This window comes from Theropithecus gelada, chromosome 1 (genome assembly GCF_003255815.1).
Source record: "Theropithecus gelada isolate Dixy chromosome 1, Tgel_1.0, whole genome shotgun sequence".
Classification (NCBI taxonomy): domain Eukaryota; kingdom Metazoa; phylum Chordata; class Mammalia; order Primates; family Cercopithecidae; genus Theropithecus; species Theropithecus gelada.
Window position 1 is genome coordinate 160,887,782 of NC_037668.1, and position 19,239 is coordinate 160,907,020.

Genomic DNA, 19,239 nt, shown 5'->3' on the forward strand with positions numbered 1-19,239 from the left:
TTCCTCATAGCAGGGCTCTTCTGTAGCACCATCATAAAGACTCTCTCCTCTTTTCGTTTGTTTTTGTTTTGTTGGTTGGGTTTTGTTTTGTTTTTGTCTTTTGTTTTGAAACAGGGTCTTGCTCTGTCACCCAGGCTAGAGTGCAGTGGCATGATCACAGCTCACTGTAACTACGACCCCCTAGGCTCAAGTAATCCTTCCACCTCAGCCTCCTGAGTAGCTGGGACCACAAGCGTGCCCCACCATGCCTGGCTATTTTTAATTTTTTGTTTGTTTGTTTTTGCTTTTGTAGTGACAGGGTCTCCTTATGTCGCTCAGGCTAGTCTCGAACTCCTGGGCTCAGGTGATTTGTCCACTTCAGCATCCCAAAGTGCTGGGATTACGGTCATGAGCCACTGCATATGGCCTCTCTCTCTCTCTTTCTTAAATTTATCTCTAGACCATTCCATCCTCCTTGTTGTTCACTCAGTTTCTAACCAGTTACTCCCTATCCACAGTGCGGATCAAAATTTTGTGATTTTCAGCCAGGCTCAGTGGCTCATGCCTGTAATCCCAGCATTTTGAGAGGCTGAAGTGGGCAGATGGCTTGAGCTCAGGAGTTTGAGACCAGCCTGGGCAACATAATGAGACTTCATCTCTACAAAAAATATAAAAATTAACCAGGCCTGATGGTGCACGCCTGTGGTCCCTACTACTCGGGAGGCTGAGGTGCAAGGATCACCTGAGTCCAGGGAGGTCGAGTCTGTAGTGAGCCACGATTGTGTCACTGCACTCCAGCCTGGGTGACACAGTGAAACCCTGTCTCAAAAACAAAAAATTCTGATTTTTATTTTCTTGAAAATGTGCTTTTTCCCCAGCCTTAAACTAAGCTTGTCAAACCCACGGCCTGTAGGCCACATGTGACCCCAGATGGCTTTGAATGCAGCCCAGGTCAAATTTGTAAACTTTCCTAAAACATAATGAGTTTTGTGGGGGCTTTTTTGCAATTTTTTTTAGCTCATCAGCTATTGTTAATGTTGGTGTATTTTATGTGTAGCCCAAGACAGTTCTTCTTCTTCCAATGTGGCCCAGGGAAGTCAAAAGATTGGACACCCCTGCCTTAGACCTTCCTGGTGTCCTGCTGGCCTATTATCAGCTGTTGGTCCATCACAGGATCCAATATGTGTCCAGAGCCCACCTTCAGAGCAATATTTGGGGTGATGATCAAGGTCATAAAGGCCCTCAGGGTTAGGAGAACAGCACTGGAGGAGACTGGGGACAAGAGGAATCCCGGAGCACTGGAGAGAGGGACAGACAGTGTGGCTACAGACTCCATACTGGAGTGCACTGGGACAGATGTGAGAGAGTCAGGCTGGAGGCAAATGATAATGGTCTCACTCCTGACCTGGACAATGGGTAGGAGGAGAATGCCCAGTGCTTTTTAGTAGAGCTTAGAGGTATGGACCTCTCATGATGGTGATACCCCAGGAGATCTGTATCCTTGGGAAATAGAGGGGAGGAACTGAGTTCAAAAGCCAATGCCAGATGAAAGGAGAGGATGGCATCTTCTTGCCTATAATTCTTCTGGAGTCACCTAGTTAGAATCAGATGCCTGATGTGACAATGAATACGAGGAGTTACTCTGGGAAGAGACCCTTGAGAGCTGGCTAAGAGGGGAGCACAATAATTTATCTCAGGGTGACTGAGTCAGGGTGCCCACCAACACACTGAAAACCCTTCAATGAATCACATTAACTGCATTTACTGGTTAATTCAATCAGGCAATTGGTTTGACTCCCCATTACCATTTTCTCTTAATTATAATATGCGTCTCCCCTCTTCCTTGCACATGTTTTAACATTTCTGAAATGGGGATGTGTCTTAAAATAGACCTGCATGCTTATTGTAAAGTTTCTTTTTGAGGCAGCTGTTAAATCAATGATGCATCTTATAATCAATGGTATATTAGAATGAAGAAAATAGGGTAATTACCAGAATTGATTTCCCGTTTTGATGTATTAGAGATAAGATTATTTATTGGGTACCTGGAAACACCCGTGCTTCCTCACACATGCACATCTGTTTGTGGGCAGCTTCAGCAGGCCCCGCATATGCTCACATGTGTGGTCACCACCTTTGGGATTTGGATGCCATCGGACCCTCAGGGAGCCCAGAGAAATGCACAATATGCTAAATCCCACCCTCCCTTTGTAAATGTCATGAAGAAATTGCTTTTGGCCCACTCTACTGCTGACTGTGCTGCTGATTGATCTCAGTGAGGGGCAATGACGTTGTACCTGGCAGGAAATGAGTCCTGGCCAATGAGATTCAGGCAGGCAGATTTAATGATTGCTGCCAACATAGAAGCATCCTGGAGCTGGGCACTCCCCACAGCAGCCCTGGTCCCCTCAGGGGCTCAGCCACTGCAGAACAATACAAACTGCTTACCCGTCTGCTCTCACTTCAGGACCTGGCTTGGTTGTCTTCCTGTGATGGCTAATTTTATGTGTCAACTAGACTTAGGGATACCCAGATAGTTGGTAAAACATTATTTCTGGGTGTGTCTCTGAGGGTGTTTCCAGAAGAGATTAGCATTTGAATCAGTGGACTGAGTAAAAACCATCATCCTCACCAATGTAGGCAGGCACCATCCAATCCACTGAGAGCCCAGATGGAACAAAAAGGTAGAGGAAGAGCAAATTTACACTCTCTTCTTGAGCTGGATCATCCATCCTCTTTTTCCCTCAGACACTGGAGCTCCAGTTCTCAGGCTTTCAGACTCAGACTGAATTACATCACTGCTTTCCTGGTTCTTCAAGCTTACAGATAGCATATCTCGAGACTTCTCGAGTGAGCCAATTCCCTTAATAAATCTCCTCTGATATATCTACATATCCGATTGGTTCTACTTCTCTGGAGAACTTTGACTAATTTATTTTCCATCCTTCTTCCTAGAAGAAAGGAAGGATGTGGGTGACGAAGTGATCAAGGCTTGTCTTGGGAAGGAGAGAGAGGATGATGGATGATCACTAAACCCCATCCATTAGGCTAAGGAGGTGGAGAATGTGAGCAGGTGATCAGATGAGGCAGCAATACCTCTGTAGGGAGATTCCATCCGAATCTTTCCATCAGAACCTTTCCATTGGTGGGGCGTTCCCTGCCCCAGAGCCTGGACTTGGAAGGAGAAGTGGTACCCAGTGGATGAAGGCTCCTCTTCTCTCTTTGAGCCTCTAGGATTCGCAAGGCATGTAGGCTCGGCTATGTTTGAAAAAGAAAGTCTTTCCTGCCACCATTCTACTATGGTTTCTCTGTCCAAGACACCAACCCAATCTAAATTTTATGACCGTGGAAATTTCTGGGACACAGCATTTTCCTTCTGTCTGGCTTCCCTTTGACAGGTGGCTTTTGTGCTGTGGGATGGGAGGGAGTGAGATGGGTGAGGAAGAAGCTTTGATGGTGATCCAGATCTGTGTGTTCTGACTCCTTTCTTCCAGGCCAGGGAAGAGGGAAACTGACCAAGTGGAGCAAGTGCTGCAGCTGCTGGCAGAGGAGCAGTGGCCCCACTGAAGGACTGTCCCCACCCCCACTGCACAAAAGCTGCAGAGAAGCCCCAAGGAGATTGATCAGCCACCGTCTCTGATTTGTAATTTCACTTAATGCTATTAAGGGGGCACTTTGGGCCATTTGCTGGAGAGGACTGGAAAAGTTCCAGAATCCTTGGCTAATGAATCCCAAGTATTAATCCCATTAGTCTTTCACTGTCTGCTGCTTCTGACTAGGTTTCCCGCTGCACCCCCTCCCAGTCTTCCTTCCCATGGAGAAAGCTCTCTGACCCCCATGGCTCATGGCGTGTTCCCGTAAGCCAGAGCTGGCCTTGCTCGCCAGGCTAGTTTTACCAGAAATTAAACAAGTAGCACGGGCTGTCACCCATGCAGGGCAATTGGGATGATTGCTTCAAGAGAATCATGGAGTCTCAGTTTGAGGAGCTCCAAGAGATCATGGAATTCTTTTTCCTTATAGCGGTGATTAATAACCTTAAAGGGCACACACACAAAATCACCTTCTGCAGAAGGTCTAGGCTAGGGCCCAAGGTATCTGCATTTCTAACAGAAATACTTAACATTTTTATGCAGGTGGTCTATGAGCCATACCTGGTGAGATGACAATTCAGTTCTGCTATTTACCTGCTGTGTGATTTGGGGCACATGACATCCTATGAATGACTGGGGCGCCTACTGCTGGTTCTTACATGTTCTGGGCCCCCTGGTTTCTGGCAGGAGGAAAAGCTCCATGGTAATCACTCCACATCTTGCTCCAAATCCTGTGATCTGGGGCACACATAGATGAGTCTTTTACTTCATTCGTGAAATAGGAAAAACAATGGATTGGGGACTTCTGCTTCTGGAGCAATGGAATAGACATGCTTTTCCCTATACCTTCTGCTCAGTACATCTAAACACCCTGGACATTACACATGACACTAACCTAAGGAGACTCTGAAAGGTGGAGGGTAACAGGAAAACTGGCAAGGGATTTTGGGACCTGAGGAATGACACAATGTTGAGGTCCTCAGATTTTCTTTTTGCCTCATGCATTTCATCAGCAAATAGTAAGAAAACATTTGGACAAATCACCCCTCTCCCCATAGTAAAAGCAACAAGGAAAAAGAAAAAAACATGCAATGAAAAAAGCAAAAGGAAATTTTAACAATTTTTAATATTTTTAGAATGTAGGAAAATATGCAGCATCTATGAAACAAAAATAGGATTCTATAAAAGAAAACATTCAGAGAATAAGAAGGAGTTCTTGGAATTAAATATATATATGGCAGAAATTTCAAAATTTAAAAATGAGTTGAAAAATAAAGCTGAGGAAGTCTCCCAAGACTCAGAATAAAAAGACAACAGATGCAGGGATGAGTGGGGACAGGAGACAGAGAAGAGTTAAGAAAATTAGAGGATTAATTTTGAGTAATAAGAGTTCAGGAAGGAGAGAATAGCAAAATGGGGGAAGACATTAGCAAAGAAATAATAATTAAATTTTTTTCCAGAACTAAAGGGATATGAATAGCCATGTTGACAGTTGTCATATTGACAGATTTTCTAGTGCATGAATAAAAAAGACAAAACAACAGAGAACATCTTTGAGAAACTTCCAGAAACCAGAGATAAATGGAAGACTCTAAATGGTTCCAGAGAGAAAACAAAACAAAACCACAACAAAGTTTACATAGAAAGGATGAGGAAAAATAGTAGAAGACAATGGAGCGATGCCTTCATAATTCTAAAGCAGGGGTTGGCCAGTTGTGGCCTGAGAGCCAAATCCAGACCACAGATTGATTTTCTATGGCCCCTGAGCTAAGAATGGTTTTTCAATTTTTAAGAGTTATAGAAAGAAAAACATAAACAAAACCAAAGAAGAATATGTTACAGAGATCATGCGTGGTCCCCAAAATCTAAAATATTTGTTACCTGTTTTTTTAACAGAAAAACTTCACCGGCCTGTATTCTAAAGGAAAATTCTTTTCAAATTAAACTATTAAACAAATGTAATAATATGTAAAGCACACTACCAAACTCATTCTGTGAGACGAGTGTTGCCCTGATACCAAAACCAAAGACATCACACAAAAAAAGAAAACTACAAACCAATATCCCTTATGATTATTAATGCAAACATACTTAACAAAGTACTAGTAAGCCAATTTTTAGCAGTGTATGAAAGGATTATACACTGTGACCAAATGAGGTTTATATCAGGAATGCAAGGTTGATTTAGCATACTAAAATCGATCAATGTAATATATCATAATAATAGAATCAAAGATAAAAACCGTATGATCATCTCAATAGACAAAGAAAAGGCATTTGACAAATCCAACAGCCTTTTATAATTAGAATATTCAACAATCTAGGAATAGAAGGGAAGTTCTTTAACATGATAAGGGACATCTCTGAAAAAAACCACAGCTAATGTCACACTTAATGTCACAAAACCGGATGTTTTCTCCCTAAGATCAAGAACAAAACAAGGATATCTGCTCTCATCACTTCTTTTCAACATTATACTGGAGGTTCTTCCAGGTCAACAGGTTAAGAAAAAGAAATTGAAGTAATCTATCTTGGAAAAAAAGAGATAAAATTATATTTGCAGATGCCATCATCTTGTATATAGAAAATCTTAAAAAATACACTAAAAAATATTGGAACTAATAAATGAGTTCAGCAATGCATCAGGATGCAAGCTCAATATACAAAAAATCAACTATATTTTGAAATCCTGATAATAAAAATCTAAAACACAAGACATCAACAAAATAATCACCTTTATTATCACAGCAAAAGGAAGAAGATGCCTAGAAATAAATTTAACAAAATACATGCAAGATGTACACTGAAAACAACAAAACATTTTTGAAAGAAATTAAATATCTAAATAAATGAAAAGACATCCCATGTTCATGGATTGGAAGACTTAACATTGTCAAGGTGATAATATGCCCCATACTGATCTACAGATCCAGTGCAATCACTATCAAAATCCCAGATTCCTTTTTCGTAAATTCACAAGCTGATTCCAAAATTCATATGGAAATAAAAGGGACCTAGAATACCTCAAACAATATTTAAAAAGAACAACAAAGTTGGAGGACTCATACCTCCTTATTCAAAACCTATTATAAAGCTACAATAATCAAGACAATGTGGTACTGGCATAAGGATTGACATATAGATCAAATGAATAAAATTGAGAGTTCAGAGATAAATCTTTAAATTTATGTTTAATTTATTTTCAAAAAAGTGTTAAGACAATTCAGTGGGGGAAACAGTGTTTTTTTGTTGTTTTTGTTTTTGTTTTTACCAAATAGAGAAAACCAGATATCCATTGCAAAATAATAAAGTTAAACCTCTATCTCATATCATATACAAAAATAACTCAACATGGATCACATACCCAAATATAAGAGCTAAAACTATAAATCAGGCCAGGTGCAGTGGCTCAGCCTGTAATCCCAGCACCTTCAGAAGCCAAGGTGGCCAGATCATCTGAGATCAGGAGTTCGAGACCAGCCTGGCCAACATGGTGAAACCCCATCTCTACTAAAAATAAAAAAATTAGCCAGGCATGGTGGCACACACCTGTAATCCCTACTTTGGAGGGTGAGATATGAGAATCACTTGAACCCAGGAGGCAGAGGTTGCAGTGAGCCAAGATCACGCCATTGCACTCCAGCCTAGGCGACAGAGCAAGACTCTGTCTCTAAATAAATAAATAAAACTATAAATCTTCTAGAAAAAAATAGGAATATATCTTTGTGATCTTTGGTTATGCAATGGTTTCTTAGATATAGCATCTAACATGAGCAACAGAAGAAAAATAGAAAATTTGGATGGAATCCAATTTAAAACTTTTGTGCATCAAAGGAGACTATCAAGAAAGTGAAAAGACACTTTATAGAATGAGAAAGTATTGTGAATCATATGTATCCAGAATATATAAGGAACTCTTACAATTAAATGATAAAACATGAGTAACTAAATTTAAAGATTGGCAAAAAAGTTGAATGGACATTTCTCCAAAGAGAATATACAAATGGCCAGTAAATACATGAAAAGATATTCAGCTTCATTAGGCATTAGGAAAATGCAAATCAAAACCATAGTGAGATATCATTCTATACTCACTAGGATCACTAAAGTAGAAAAGATAGAGAATGAAATGTTTTGGTAAAGAGGTAAAGAAATTGAAACCTTCATACATTGCTGTTGGGAATGTAAAATGGTGCAACCACTTTGGAAAATAGTTTGGCAGTTCTTCAAAATGCTAAACATAGAGTTAGAATATAACCTAGCAATTCTACTCCTGGATATACACCCAAGATAAGTGAAAATATATGTCTACACAAAAACTTGTACATGAATGTTCATAGCAGAATTATTCAAAATAGCCAAAAGGTGGAAACAAACTAAATATTCATCAACTAATGACTGGACAAACAAAATGTGGTATGTCCATACACTAGAATATTATGCAGCAATAAAAAAGAATGAATACTGGTACATGCTCCAACTTAGATAAACCTTGAAAAAAATATGCTAACTGAAATAAGTCAGTCACAAAAGATCATGCATTGTGTGATTCCACTTATGAGAAAAGTTCAGAATCAGCAAACCCACAGAGTCAGAAGGTAGATTAGTGACTACCTGAGGTTGGAGCAGTAGGTTGAGGGAAAATAAGTGAGCAGAAATGATGGAGGACTGCTAATATGTACAGAATTTCTTTTGGGGATGTCAAAAATGTTCTAAAATTAAATTGTGATGGTTGCATAACTGTGTGAATATACTAAAAGCCATTGAATTATACACTTTAAATGGGCGGATTTTATGGTATGCAAAATATATTTCAAAAAAGCTATTAAAATACATAAAAACATTTTCAGATATGCAAGATTTCAAAAAATTAACCTCCCACTTATTTTTTCACAATAAGCTACTTGCAGGTGTATTCTGCCAAAAGAAGTGAATAAACCAAGCAGGGGGTGACCACAGAATCCAGAAAACAGGAGTTTTAACACATAAAAGAGGCAAAGGGAATTCCCAGATTAATGGTGAAGAGAAGCTCCCAATGACAGTTGTGTAGCAAGCTAGAGAGTTACAAGTAACAGAAGGACAAAATGCACTAGGATGAAATCCCCGAGTAGAAAAAGAAAAAAGAAACAAACAGACTACCTAATATTTGCACATATTGTCCTTTCAGAAATTCTGAGAATGAATTTGTGATAGATACCTGGAAAACTAAGAAACAAACAAGCAAACAAACAATGAGGCAACTATTAAATCCAGGTAAAATATAAAGTAGTTTTATTGTATTCCCTAGATCAGCAGTGAATTGCATTTCCATGATCATAACATCATAAACATCATAAAATCAATGCTCAAAATCAAAGAGCATTGATTTTACCCATAAGGTAACAATAGTATATTGAGAGGATGGGGAGAAGGAATAGTGTGAATATAATAGGTGGCAGGAGAGTGGGAAAGCATGGTGTGAGGGAACACAATCCTCATCTTTCATACAGGAGCCAAAAAAGTAAACCTAAAACAAACAACAACAACAACAACAAACAAAAACAAAAAAACACAAGAAATATAGTAGCATAATCTGCTGTTTACAAATAAAGAGGGATAAACAGAAGAAACAGAAGAGAGTTGAAAGCAGTTGGTTCTAGAAAGCAAGAATTCAAAAAATTGGGGCAGAGGATTGCAATTTTTAAATTATGGATGTGGCAATATGATTTAATTTTTAAAACAAAACTAAAAATAATACTCATGCATTAGCTTGGTTTTTTTAATAAAAAAGAAGAGATAGTTTTTAAAATAAGGTAGACAGTGGTACTGCAGCCAGCTTTCCACAGGGGCTCCTCAGCTGCAGCACTCCAACCTGTTTTTCCTTTACTTCAGTTTTCATCAGCCTCTCTCCTCAGTAATTGCCTTAGTCCCCTAACCACCTGCTCCTGTCTGCCTCAGTATGGTATGTTTCGGTTTCTGCACCTGGTCCTCTTGCAGTCATCCAGGTCCATTCCCTCTCTCTTGACTCTTCCTTCTGCTTTAGAATCCCAGACATGAGCTTGGACCAGTTTGACTTGGAATCTGTCAGCCCCAGCCAATTAACCTGCTACAGTCTGGTTCTCTTGGCTGCTCCACTCGTCTTGTACGTATTCTGCATATACATCAGTGGCAGCTGTCAGCCCTGCCTCTTCCTGTGCCTAGAGTAGGCTGCACTAAGCATGGATTCCAGTTGGGTGGGCTGGCAAGATGAGTACAATGTCCTCTCCTGACATCTGGGTGCTGCATCTGTTAATGAAGCCACAGACCACTTATAAGCCACCAGGTCACTTCCTAACTCATTCTGAATCCGCTAAACTCATGGTTCCTTTTCAAGGTATGGAGCCAAGTCTTCCCATTCCTATAGTTACATAACTGATATTTTGAGCACAAATGCAGCATATTTGTCTATATAACATTTTATCTTTTGGCTTTTTTAAATGTTGTTTATACCAATGTGTAAAGCAGGGGGCAAGGATAAATGCAGACTCAAAGTGTGAGTACTCAGGCACAGGCTGGCAGCATGAATATGGTCCTTTCAGACCCTTGCCATCCCATGAAGAGGCATGCTTGGGATGAACGTGGCTTAGAGTGCCATGTGTGTGCTGTGTGATCCAGGAGAGGGATCATTGTGCTCCATTGGCTTGCATATTAATGATGGATGTGGGAAGTGATAGATCTTTAGCTTTGCAATTGCTTACAACCTTGCCAGCATGAGAAATAGCTTGTCCCCCCAGTAAAATCGAGTGAGGAGTTTGCATATTGGCATTGGCTCCAACCTGAGTTCTTGAAGCCATCCTATAGGGCCAATATTTTGCTGGGTTAGCTAGGGAGAGTCTCCAGAATCATCCAGCCAATAATCTGATTTGTCTCTCCTCATCCAGTCTTTAGATATCTGATTTTGTTGATCTTTGTATTATCTTTTCCTCTAAGCTTTGTGTCATTTAGTCTTTATTCAAGCCACTGATTAAAATACTGTTGATACTTCAGGATGACAATTACCAATGCTCTTTCTGTCTATTAAACCAATCAGTTCTCCATCTGATATACTATCCTCTGCCTTATTCTTCTACTTTGTCCACAGCATAGCCATGGGAGCCTTTGTCCAATTCCTGCTAAAATCAAGAAATCTTGTATTCATCAGGTCCTATCTACAAGGCCAGGACATGGCAGGTAGGGGCTGGGCTCAGAGGCAGGAAGTGAGGAGAGGGTTCAAGAAGCCTCATCAGGCTTGTAGAGATGGAACTTTTAATTGCCCCCGGGAGATGCAGGAGAGAAGAAAGCATAGCAGTGAGAAGAGCCCAGATCATTAGCCTGTTAGGGTAAATGTGTTTACTAATGTGTTTATCAATTCCTCCCTCTAGGATTAGAGAGAATCCTAGACAGCCTTGGCACCTAAAAATAGAGACCACTAAAAGTGGAGAGGGGACAGAGAACTAGGAGAGGAGGGAACCCCACTTACTCCTTTCTCTCCATCAACCCCCTTCACATGGCACCTGGTTTCTTCACATGTAAGAAGGCGATCTCAGAACTGTGTGCTGCGTTAGTTACTTTCTTGGGAACACCAATTATTTTCAGCACAAAGGAAGAGGCTGATACCTAATCCATACAATTGAACTTCTCATTTCAGGCTCAACAAGAACAGGGTTTGGGGTCCTTCAAACCAGATCACAAGGTGACATATCACTCCACTTTGAGTTCAACTCAAGCATCATTCCTCTGAGACATTTTCTGCCCCTTCCCCTTGTCACCTGGATACACTGCCACTATACCTATCACAGTGGATTTGCAGACATTTGTTTACATGTCTCTCACATCTACTACTATAATGACAGCAACTTGATTGAGTGCAGGCACTGTGCTGTTCATCTTTGCATTCCCAAGGCCTGGCATGCACCTGGCATACGCTACTCATGTACCCAATGAAGCTTGGGACCTGGGGGGTCCTGGATAGGGCTAGGGTGGCATTATCCCAACTGTCCCTCCCTCCTCCACCTAACCTAAGTTGGTAAGCTCAGTGCATGGCAGATAGTAGGTGCCCAACAAATGTTTGTTGAACAAATGAAAGCAAAACATCTGCCTGCCTGTGAGGAAGATCCAGGGACCACCCTCACAGAAGACTCTGCCTGTACAGCTCACCCCTGCTCTCAACCAGCCAAGGCCAATGAAAGAGCCCTGTGGCTTACCACTATAGATTTCCCTTCGTGATGACAATAATCAGCCTGGGTCAGCAAGGGTTTCCTCCAGTCAAGGAATGAGGAGCTGCAGCTCCTCAGCAGCCTCTGGTGTGGAAGGTATCCTGTCCTCTTCACCCTCACCAGCCATTCTGACATTAGATAGAGCAGGTAACAAATGGGTAAAGTCCCTGCCTTCACGAACCTTACATCGTTCCTTAGGGAGGCAGACAGTGTGAACAGAACAGAACACACCAGATGGTGGTGCGGGTGTAATGAGGAAAACAAAGCGGGTAATGGAATGGAGAATGCTGGGCGAGGGGGGCGCCTTATCAAGTGTGGTCAAGGAAGACCTCTGAGGAAGTCAGCTTGACCTGCCCACTCACTCCTGCTCCTCTCTGATCCCAGCTCCCTCGCTGTCCCTGCTCCAGTCACACCATTTCCACGCTGTGTCTCCAACCTGCCACGCTTCCTCCTGCCTTAGGGTCCTCACTCCTATTCTTCACACTCCCTGCAGCGCTTCTTCATCTCTTCAAGGTTTTGCTTAAATGTCACCTCCTCAATGACACCTGCTCTGACCACCCTATTTAAAGTTGCAACACCCTCTTTCCCCCATCCCCCTTAGTCTGCTCTATTTTTTCCCCAAGCACTTAACACTTCCCAGCATAGAATCTAACGCACTGGTTTATCGTGTGCATGGCTCATTGGCCTTCACCCTCAGTAGAATGTGGATGTGACTCGTGCAGGAATTCTTATGACTTTGGTTTACTAAGACGTTTCAGGTGCGGGATAATGCCTGACACAGGACGGGTGTTCAATAAGCACTTCGAATATTCACTCATTCACTTAGCACTGAAATGTACGCTCTGTACCAGGTGCTGCACTCTAGCAGCAAGAAGATACTTCACAATGGTGGGAGGGGAGGAGAAACACCACCCAGCTTCCTTGTGAGCCACACTGGCCTAGAGCTGATGGGAAAGGGAGGTGGTGTGGTCAGTTTGGGATTCTCTCTAGGCTGTTTCCCTGCCACCTTGCCCCTCTACCCTCTTTACTCCAAAGGGTATGGGGTTCAGGATCTTTCTCATATTAGGAACATGAAATGGGACCCAGTTGGGGTGGGCATGACCATGGACCTGGAGCAGAGTCAGAGGAGGGTGGGGAGCCAGGGGCTGTGGGCTGGGTGAGGGACGGGGCCTTCAGGGTGGGTAGAAATGGAGGTGCAGGGACTCCTTCAGAGGCTGAGGGAGGGGAAATCCCTTATCTTCTTTCTCTGGGATTCTGTAATGAGCCTTGCAACACCCATTTTCAACTCTACAAGACTCCTGGCACTCTTAGTGATATGTCTGGGAGAATTAACTGCCTGAATGCCTAATGATAGACACGAGGAGCAGAGAGCGTGTGTGTGTGTGTGTGTGTGTGTGTGTGTGAGAGAGAGAGAGAGAGGAAGTAAGGAAGAGGGAGTTCCTTTCTCTCTTTGAAATGATTTGTGACTGCATGGCAGATTTCCATTTTCAAAACCTCCTTCTTCTTTCTGGGAACTTCCCTGTGCCATTCCTAAGTCTCCGGCCAGGGGACTGATCTCTCAGTTTTCCCAGGCAGGCCTTTTCCAATGCCTTTTCCTCAAGCTTAGCACTAGCACCTGCTATATCCAAGGTGCCATCACCTGCTGTGACCCACTCCAGGCTGACACAGTCACTTCCTCTACGGACCCTCCCTGGTCACTCTATTGCCAACAAGCATTCCCTGGGGCTAGTCAGAGTTAAGTCCAGGGTGGTGCATTTCTTCCTTGCTTCTTCCACTTCTGAGCTATGAAATTGTCCATTGAAGCAAATCAATAATTCATCAGATGATCTACATTTAGCCGAAATTAGATCTCATTGCCTCAGGCTAAACTTTGAAGTCCTGCCTCACCTGACTCCACCACCCAGCCAGCAATCCAGCAGAGTCCAGCCAGCTCCCTCTCATGCTGGCACCTTCTCTCCACCACATATTCCCCACACTCGTGCCCCCTGCCCCTACATCTTAGCCCAAGCCGGTCCCCTGTTCCGAAGTCCATCCTTCCCTTTGTGATGTAGTCACCTTGCTCTTCAAGGTCCTGTTTCAAATCGGGGCTTCACCATGAACTTCCTTGAGCTTCTGCAACAGACAATTTTACAATTAGAAGCACACAGTTTTGCATTTACTTTCACTCTACTTGTTTTGTGATCCAAGAAGCCAAAATATACACCACTATATCAGCTAAGACAGACCCTAAGTTTAAGGAAACAAAGTTACCTACAGGTGGAGGGTTCAAGGCCTGGCTGGCATGGCAAATTTCTAAATTCCTACAACTATAAGAAAAACTATGCCATTGCTAAATTCCCTAACAACAGGAGCTAGCAGGCTGATTTAAAACTCAGACCACTATAACTCTGGTTGGACAGAGGGTTGGCCTTCTTTTCTGATAAGCAATTACAGACTTTAAGCCGGCTTTGGCAGCTTATAAAAGCTGAGCACAGACTGTCTTTGTGTCTTATAGTTCACCTTTTGATGTAAAGAGCCAAATTTTAATGCTAACACCCTGCCCCAAAGTGAACACGGGATGTCTGTAACATATCTGTTTACCCATTGCGCATGTGTCATCTCCCTTCATGAATACGTATAGCTTCCCCCCCAAACCTGCTGAATATGTATGATACCAGCACTGTTAGGCATAAAACCCAACTTGTCTTCCTCCTCTTTCAAGAGACAGCACCTTCAGTCCACACTGGAGACTTTCTCTTTCCGGCTTGCAAACTGGTAATGCCAATAAAGCTCTCCCTTCTACATCTAGCCAGCCTGGTGGTCTTTGGGACGACAGTTTTCTCTTTGCAAACTCTGTCTTCCCAAGAATTGTAGAGCAACACAAGGACAGGAGACTATAATAGACTCACATCCCCTCACAATACCAAGCACAGCACCCCCCATGAATACTTGGTGAATTGGTGTAACCTTGTTCCCACCCCTCTTTGCAGCTCTATCCCTTTCTCTTAATCCAAATTACCTTTAACCCTCAGCCCTCAATTCCACTTTTCCCTCCAGTTCTCAGGGATTAGACAACCCAAGGTACGTGATCAGACTTTGTTCTGCTTTTAGAAGATCGTGCTGGCTGCAATCTGCCGACTGCAGAGATTAGAGTGAATACAGGCCAGCCAGCAGGGGGCCATTGCACCCACCCAGGTGAGACAGGGCTGGAGCTGGTGAGAGAGACGGAGAGAGGAGGATGGATTCCAAAGATACTCAGAAGGTAAAAAGATGCTCCATTTGTCTAGCACTATACAGTTTCCAAAGCGCTTTTGCATCTGTTACCTCCTTTGACTTTCAACCGCCCATGAGATATACTGAGTAGGTACCAATCAAAATCTCGGCTTTATAGGTGATGAAACGAAGCTAGGAAGAGTGGAGGCGTTTGCCCAGATTCACACAGTCGGTTAGGACAGGGTTGGGACTCACATCCAGATCCTCCGACATCACATCCAGGGCTCCTTTGCAGTCTCAGGTCACTGGGACTCACTCTGGAGCTGCTATGGGAGGGCTGGTGTTAAGCTGCAGAACCCTGACTCGGCTACCTGCCTGAGGCTATTTACACACTTCCAATTGATTTGTTGTAACCTGTAATTATTTTTGCAGAATTTTTTTTCACGCTCCATTTGTCTTTTTACTCTCCAGCAGACAGGCTACAGGAAATAGCAGATTGGGAGAGGAGTGGGAACAGGAGAAGCTGTCTTTGGCTTGGCTGGAAGGTAAAGGGATTCCAGATGCTAGTTTCCTGGCTTGCTCTCCCCTCTCCATTTGGCTTCATCCTGGGGCTCTCTTCCTCCCCACAGAGGGTGGTGGGCACTCTGAGCCACACCTCTCCTCTCTGGGAACTCAGGTCTGTCTCTGAAACCTGCTCGTAGAAGAACGTCTAGAGTCCTTGCCTCCTTCCCACCGTGTGACAATTGCCCATTGGCACACCTGTCAAGACACAGACTTTTTGGAAGAAAAAAGAAAGACTGAATGCTGCAGAGATGGATTGTTAATTTTCCAAATGAGATATGACTCTGAGATCCCACCTACCCAGCTGGTAGGATGTTCCAACACGCTCCCTAAGGTGGTTTGAGTGTTTGGAGTGACAGACTCTCTCTTCGCACTGAAACCTTAGTCAGGCGCCTCTGAGTCTTCTGCTCCATGAGGTCTGACCTTGGGCTTCCCCATGTCCTTTCAGAATCCAGTTTGAGCAAGAATCCTGCTGAGTCAGGTTAGTGAAATTTCCCCACTCTCGTTATCTGACTACCCTCAATATTTTATCACCTCTGCCTTCATTCGGCAATGATCCTGTTAAGTCAGTTTAGCCAGAAACCTCTTACCCTTGATGTTTCTTCGTAGTAATTTTCCATCCTCTGTCCCCAGCCCTGACTATTGGTTGATTACAAATCTCCACTTGCCCTTGTTGGAGTTGAAACTGAGCCTGATCTCTCTCCCCTACCACAAGACGCCTTCGCAGTGGCTCCTACACCTACTGCCATGGCCTCCCTTGAATAAAGTCTGCCTTGCCATCTTTAACACGTGTTTGGATAATTCTTTTCTTTTCTTTTCTTTTTTTTTTAGTTGGAGTCTCACTCTGTTGCTCAGGCTGGAGTGAAGTGGCTCAATCTCGGTTCACTGCAAGCTCCACCTCCCGGGTTCAACCATTCTCCTGCCTCAGCCTCCTGAGTAGCTGGGAATACAGGCGCCAGCAACGACACCTGGCTAATTTTTTGTATTTTTAGTAGAGACGGGGTTTCACCGTGTTAGCCAAGATGGACTCAATCTCCTGACCTCCTGACCTCCTGATCAACCCACCTCGGCCTCCCAAAGTGCTGGCGTGAGCCACTGCGCGTGGCCAATTTTTTTCTTTAACAGGGTGGTCACTCAATTTGCAGAGCTTGGAGAAAGGCTTCTGCTCATTGTCTGAACCTATTGGGTCCCTTCAAGGAGATCAGGCTGTTCACAATCTATTCCCCTCCATGCTAACTTGGCCATCATCCCCCAGACCCCAGAAGAGGCTCTGTTGTGTCCTGGGTGGCTGTGTGGGCATGGAGCGCAGGTCTTGACCCCCACACACCCCGCCTCTTCACTCATTCCCCTACATTCTGCCCCACGGTTCAACCCACTCCCCAGTTCCTGTCAAGCAGCAACCTACCTCCCCTCTCTTGTGGAGCCAAATCCCCCTCAGCACGGTAAGGAGGGCTTTGTTTTGTTTTGTCTTTTTAAATTACAGTGGAAGCACAGAGAAGCCGTTAACTCCACCTGCATGAGAAGAGCCTAAGTCCAGCATGCAGCTAGGACGGTCTTCCCTGAATGGAGTTGGGGTGAAGTTGGAAGTAGCTCTCATTCTTTTGTGTCAAGCCCACAGTCAGGAAAATGGACATGGTCACTATCTCTAGCTTATTATCCTACCGCGCTACCATTTACAGGTAGTTCTGAATTTGCAGTCCTCACTATTACTATCACAAGATAGTTATTATTAGCCACATTTTACATGCGAAGAGGCTTGGAGAAATTTAAAAAAAAACAAAACTTGCCTAAGGGCACACAACTGTGAGTGACAGAGTGGAAAGGGATTCAAACCCAGGCCTGACTGAAGGCTGTTGCTGCTATTCCAGCGTCCACTGAGTGGACTTAATGAGTGATCTCTACCAAGGGTATTTGCATTGATTGCCAAAGCCTTGGAAAGGCTATAAGGAAAGAAATGCCCAAGTAAAGTCTTCAGGGGTCAGTGGAGTGGGTGGGGATCTATATTCTGGAGGCAGCCTCCAGAATCTTTCACGTTTCCACCAGGTCAAAAAATAAATAAGAAGAAGCATAAACAAATATTGAACTCCAATTAACAATATGATACTGAAGTATTTAGAGGTTAAAGCGTACCAATGTCTGCAACTTCGAAATGTGTCAACAACAGAAGAAAACACGTGGATGGATAGATGAACAGATTTGGGGTAAAGCAAATATAGCAAAATGTTAGTTATAGAATCTAGATTGTGGGCATATGGGTGTTCACTGTGCAATTCTTTAAACTCTTCTGAATTTTTGCATTTTTCGTAATAACATATTGAGGGGAAATAAATCACACAGGTGGGTCACACCCATTTCTTGTTATACAATGCCAGGCTGGAGGGGAGCTTAATCATTAGTCACTGAATTCTTTCCCAAGTGTCCTGCAGGAAGATTGCTGGACTAGACATTTGAGGAAACAGAATAACAAACAGGCAGTCCCTGCTTGGTGGAAATTTAGGATTCCTGTGAGAAAATAGGACAGAATCATAAAATCAACAGTCGTAAAGACAGTGAGCTCTTTATTTTCTGCTTTAATGGAGGGGGAGCAAATTGCCTGACTATACATGTCCAAATGTCTTTTGCTTTTTACTTTGATGCATGGGAAGGCTCACCACACTTAAAAGGACAGAAATGAGCAGTAAGAGAAAGTGGTCCAAAAGCACTTAGTGGGCTATAGAAGGCCCCCAGTGGAGAATTCACCTGCAGGTCCCAGAAGGTGTGTTGAGGAGCAGGAAGGGCACCTTTTGTGGCAGGTGGGTTTAGTGGAAAGTTGGGACCTGGAACCATGCCAGGACCAACTCTGCCGATCTAGATGAACTTAAACAAGTCATTGTTCTCTTTGAAGCTTAATTTCCTCTTTTGTTGCCTATAGGCCAAATTCTGCCTACGGCTTGTTTTTGTTTTTCACGTCTGAGGCAGGAAAACAAGGCAGTTCTGATGACAGTCCTCAAGGGCTGATCTTGGCCTCCAGCCTTAGCTCAGAAGAACAGGGACCGCCCCCCGCCAACCTCCCACCCACAGCCCAAGGGAGAAAGGCGCCTAGGGCTTGTTTTTATATGGCCTGTGAGTTAATGGGTTTTTAAAAAATATTTTGCAATGGTTGGAAAAAATCAAGAGAAGAATAACACTTTGTGAGATGTAAAATTATATGTAATTCAAATTTCAGAGTCCATAAATAAAGTTTATTGGAAAATGGCCAAACTCCTTTGTTTACGTATTATCTGTGGCAGCTCTCACTCAGTAATAACCAGGTAGTTGCAACAGAGACCTTATGGTCTGCAAAGCCTAAAGTATTTAGTCTGTATGCCTTTATTTGTTTATTTATTTTATTTTAACTTTTTTTTTGAGACGGGATCTCACTCTGTTGCCCAAGCCGGGGTACAGTGATGCAATCTTGGCTCACTGCAGCCTCGACCTCCTGGGCTCAAGCCATCCTCCCACCTCAGCCTCCCAAGTAGCTAGGACTACAGAAGTGCACCACCATGCCTGACTAATTTTTGTATCTTTTGTAGAGTTGGAGTTTCGCCACATTGTCCAGGCTGGTCTCAAACTCCTGTGCTCAAGCCATCCTCCTGCTTCAGCCTCCCAAAGTGCTGGGATTACAGGTGTGAGCTACGGCACCCAGCCTCTACCCGTTTACAGAAACAGTTTGCCAACCTGGTGTA

The 19,239-nt window shown here is 43.3% G+C and overlaps 1 non-coding gene across 1 annotated transcript; it reads right to left on the reverse strand.

The window, feature by feature from the left end:
- Positions 1–18,478: 18,478 nt before the first annotated feature.
- LOC112616256 lies at positions 18,479–18,612 on the reverse strand. The gene has a single exon (XR_003117603.1).
- Positions 18,613–19,239: the final 627 nt, after the last annotated feature.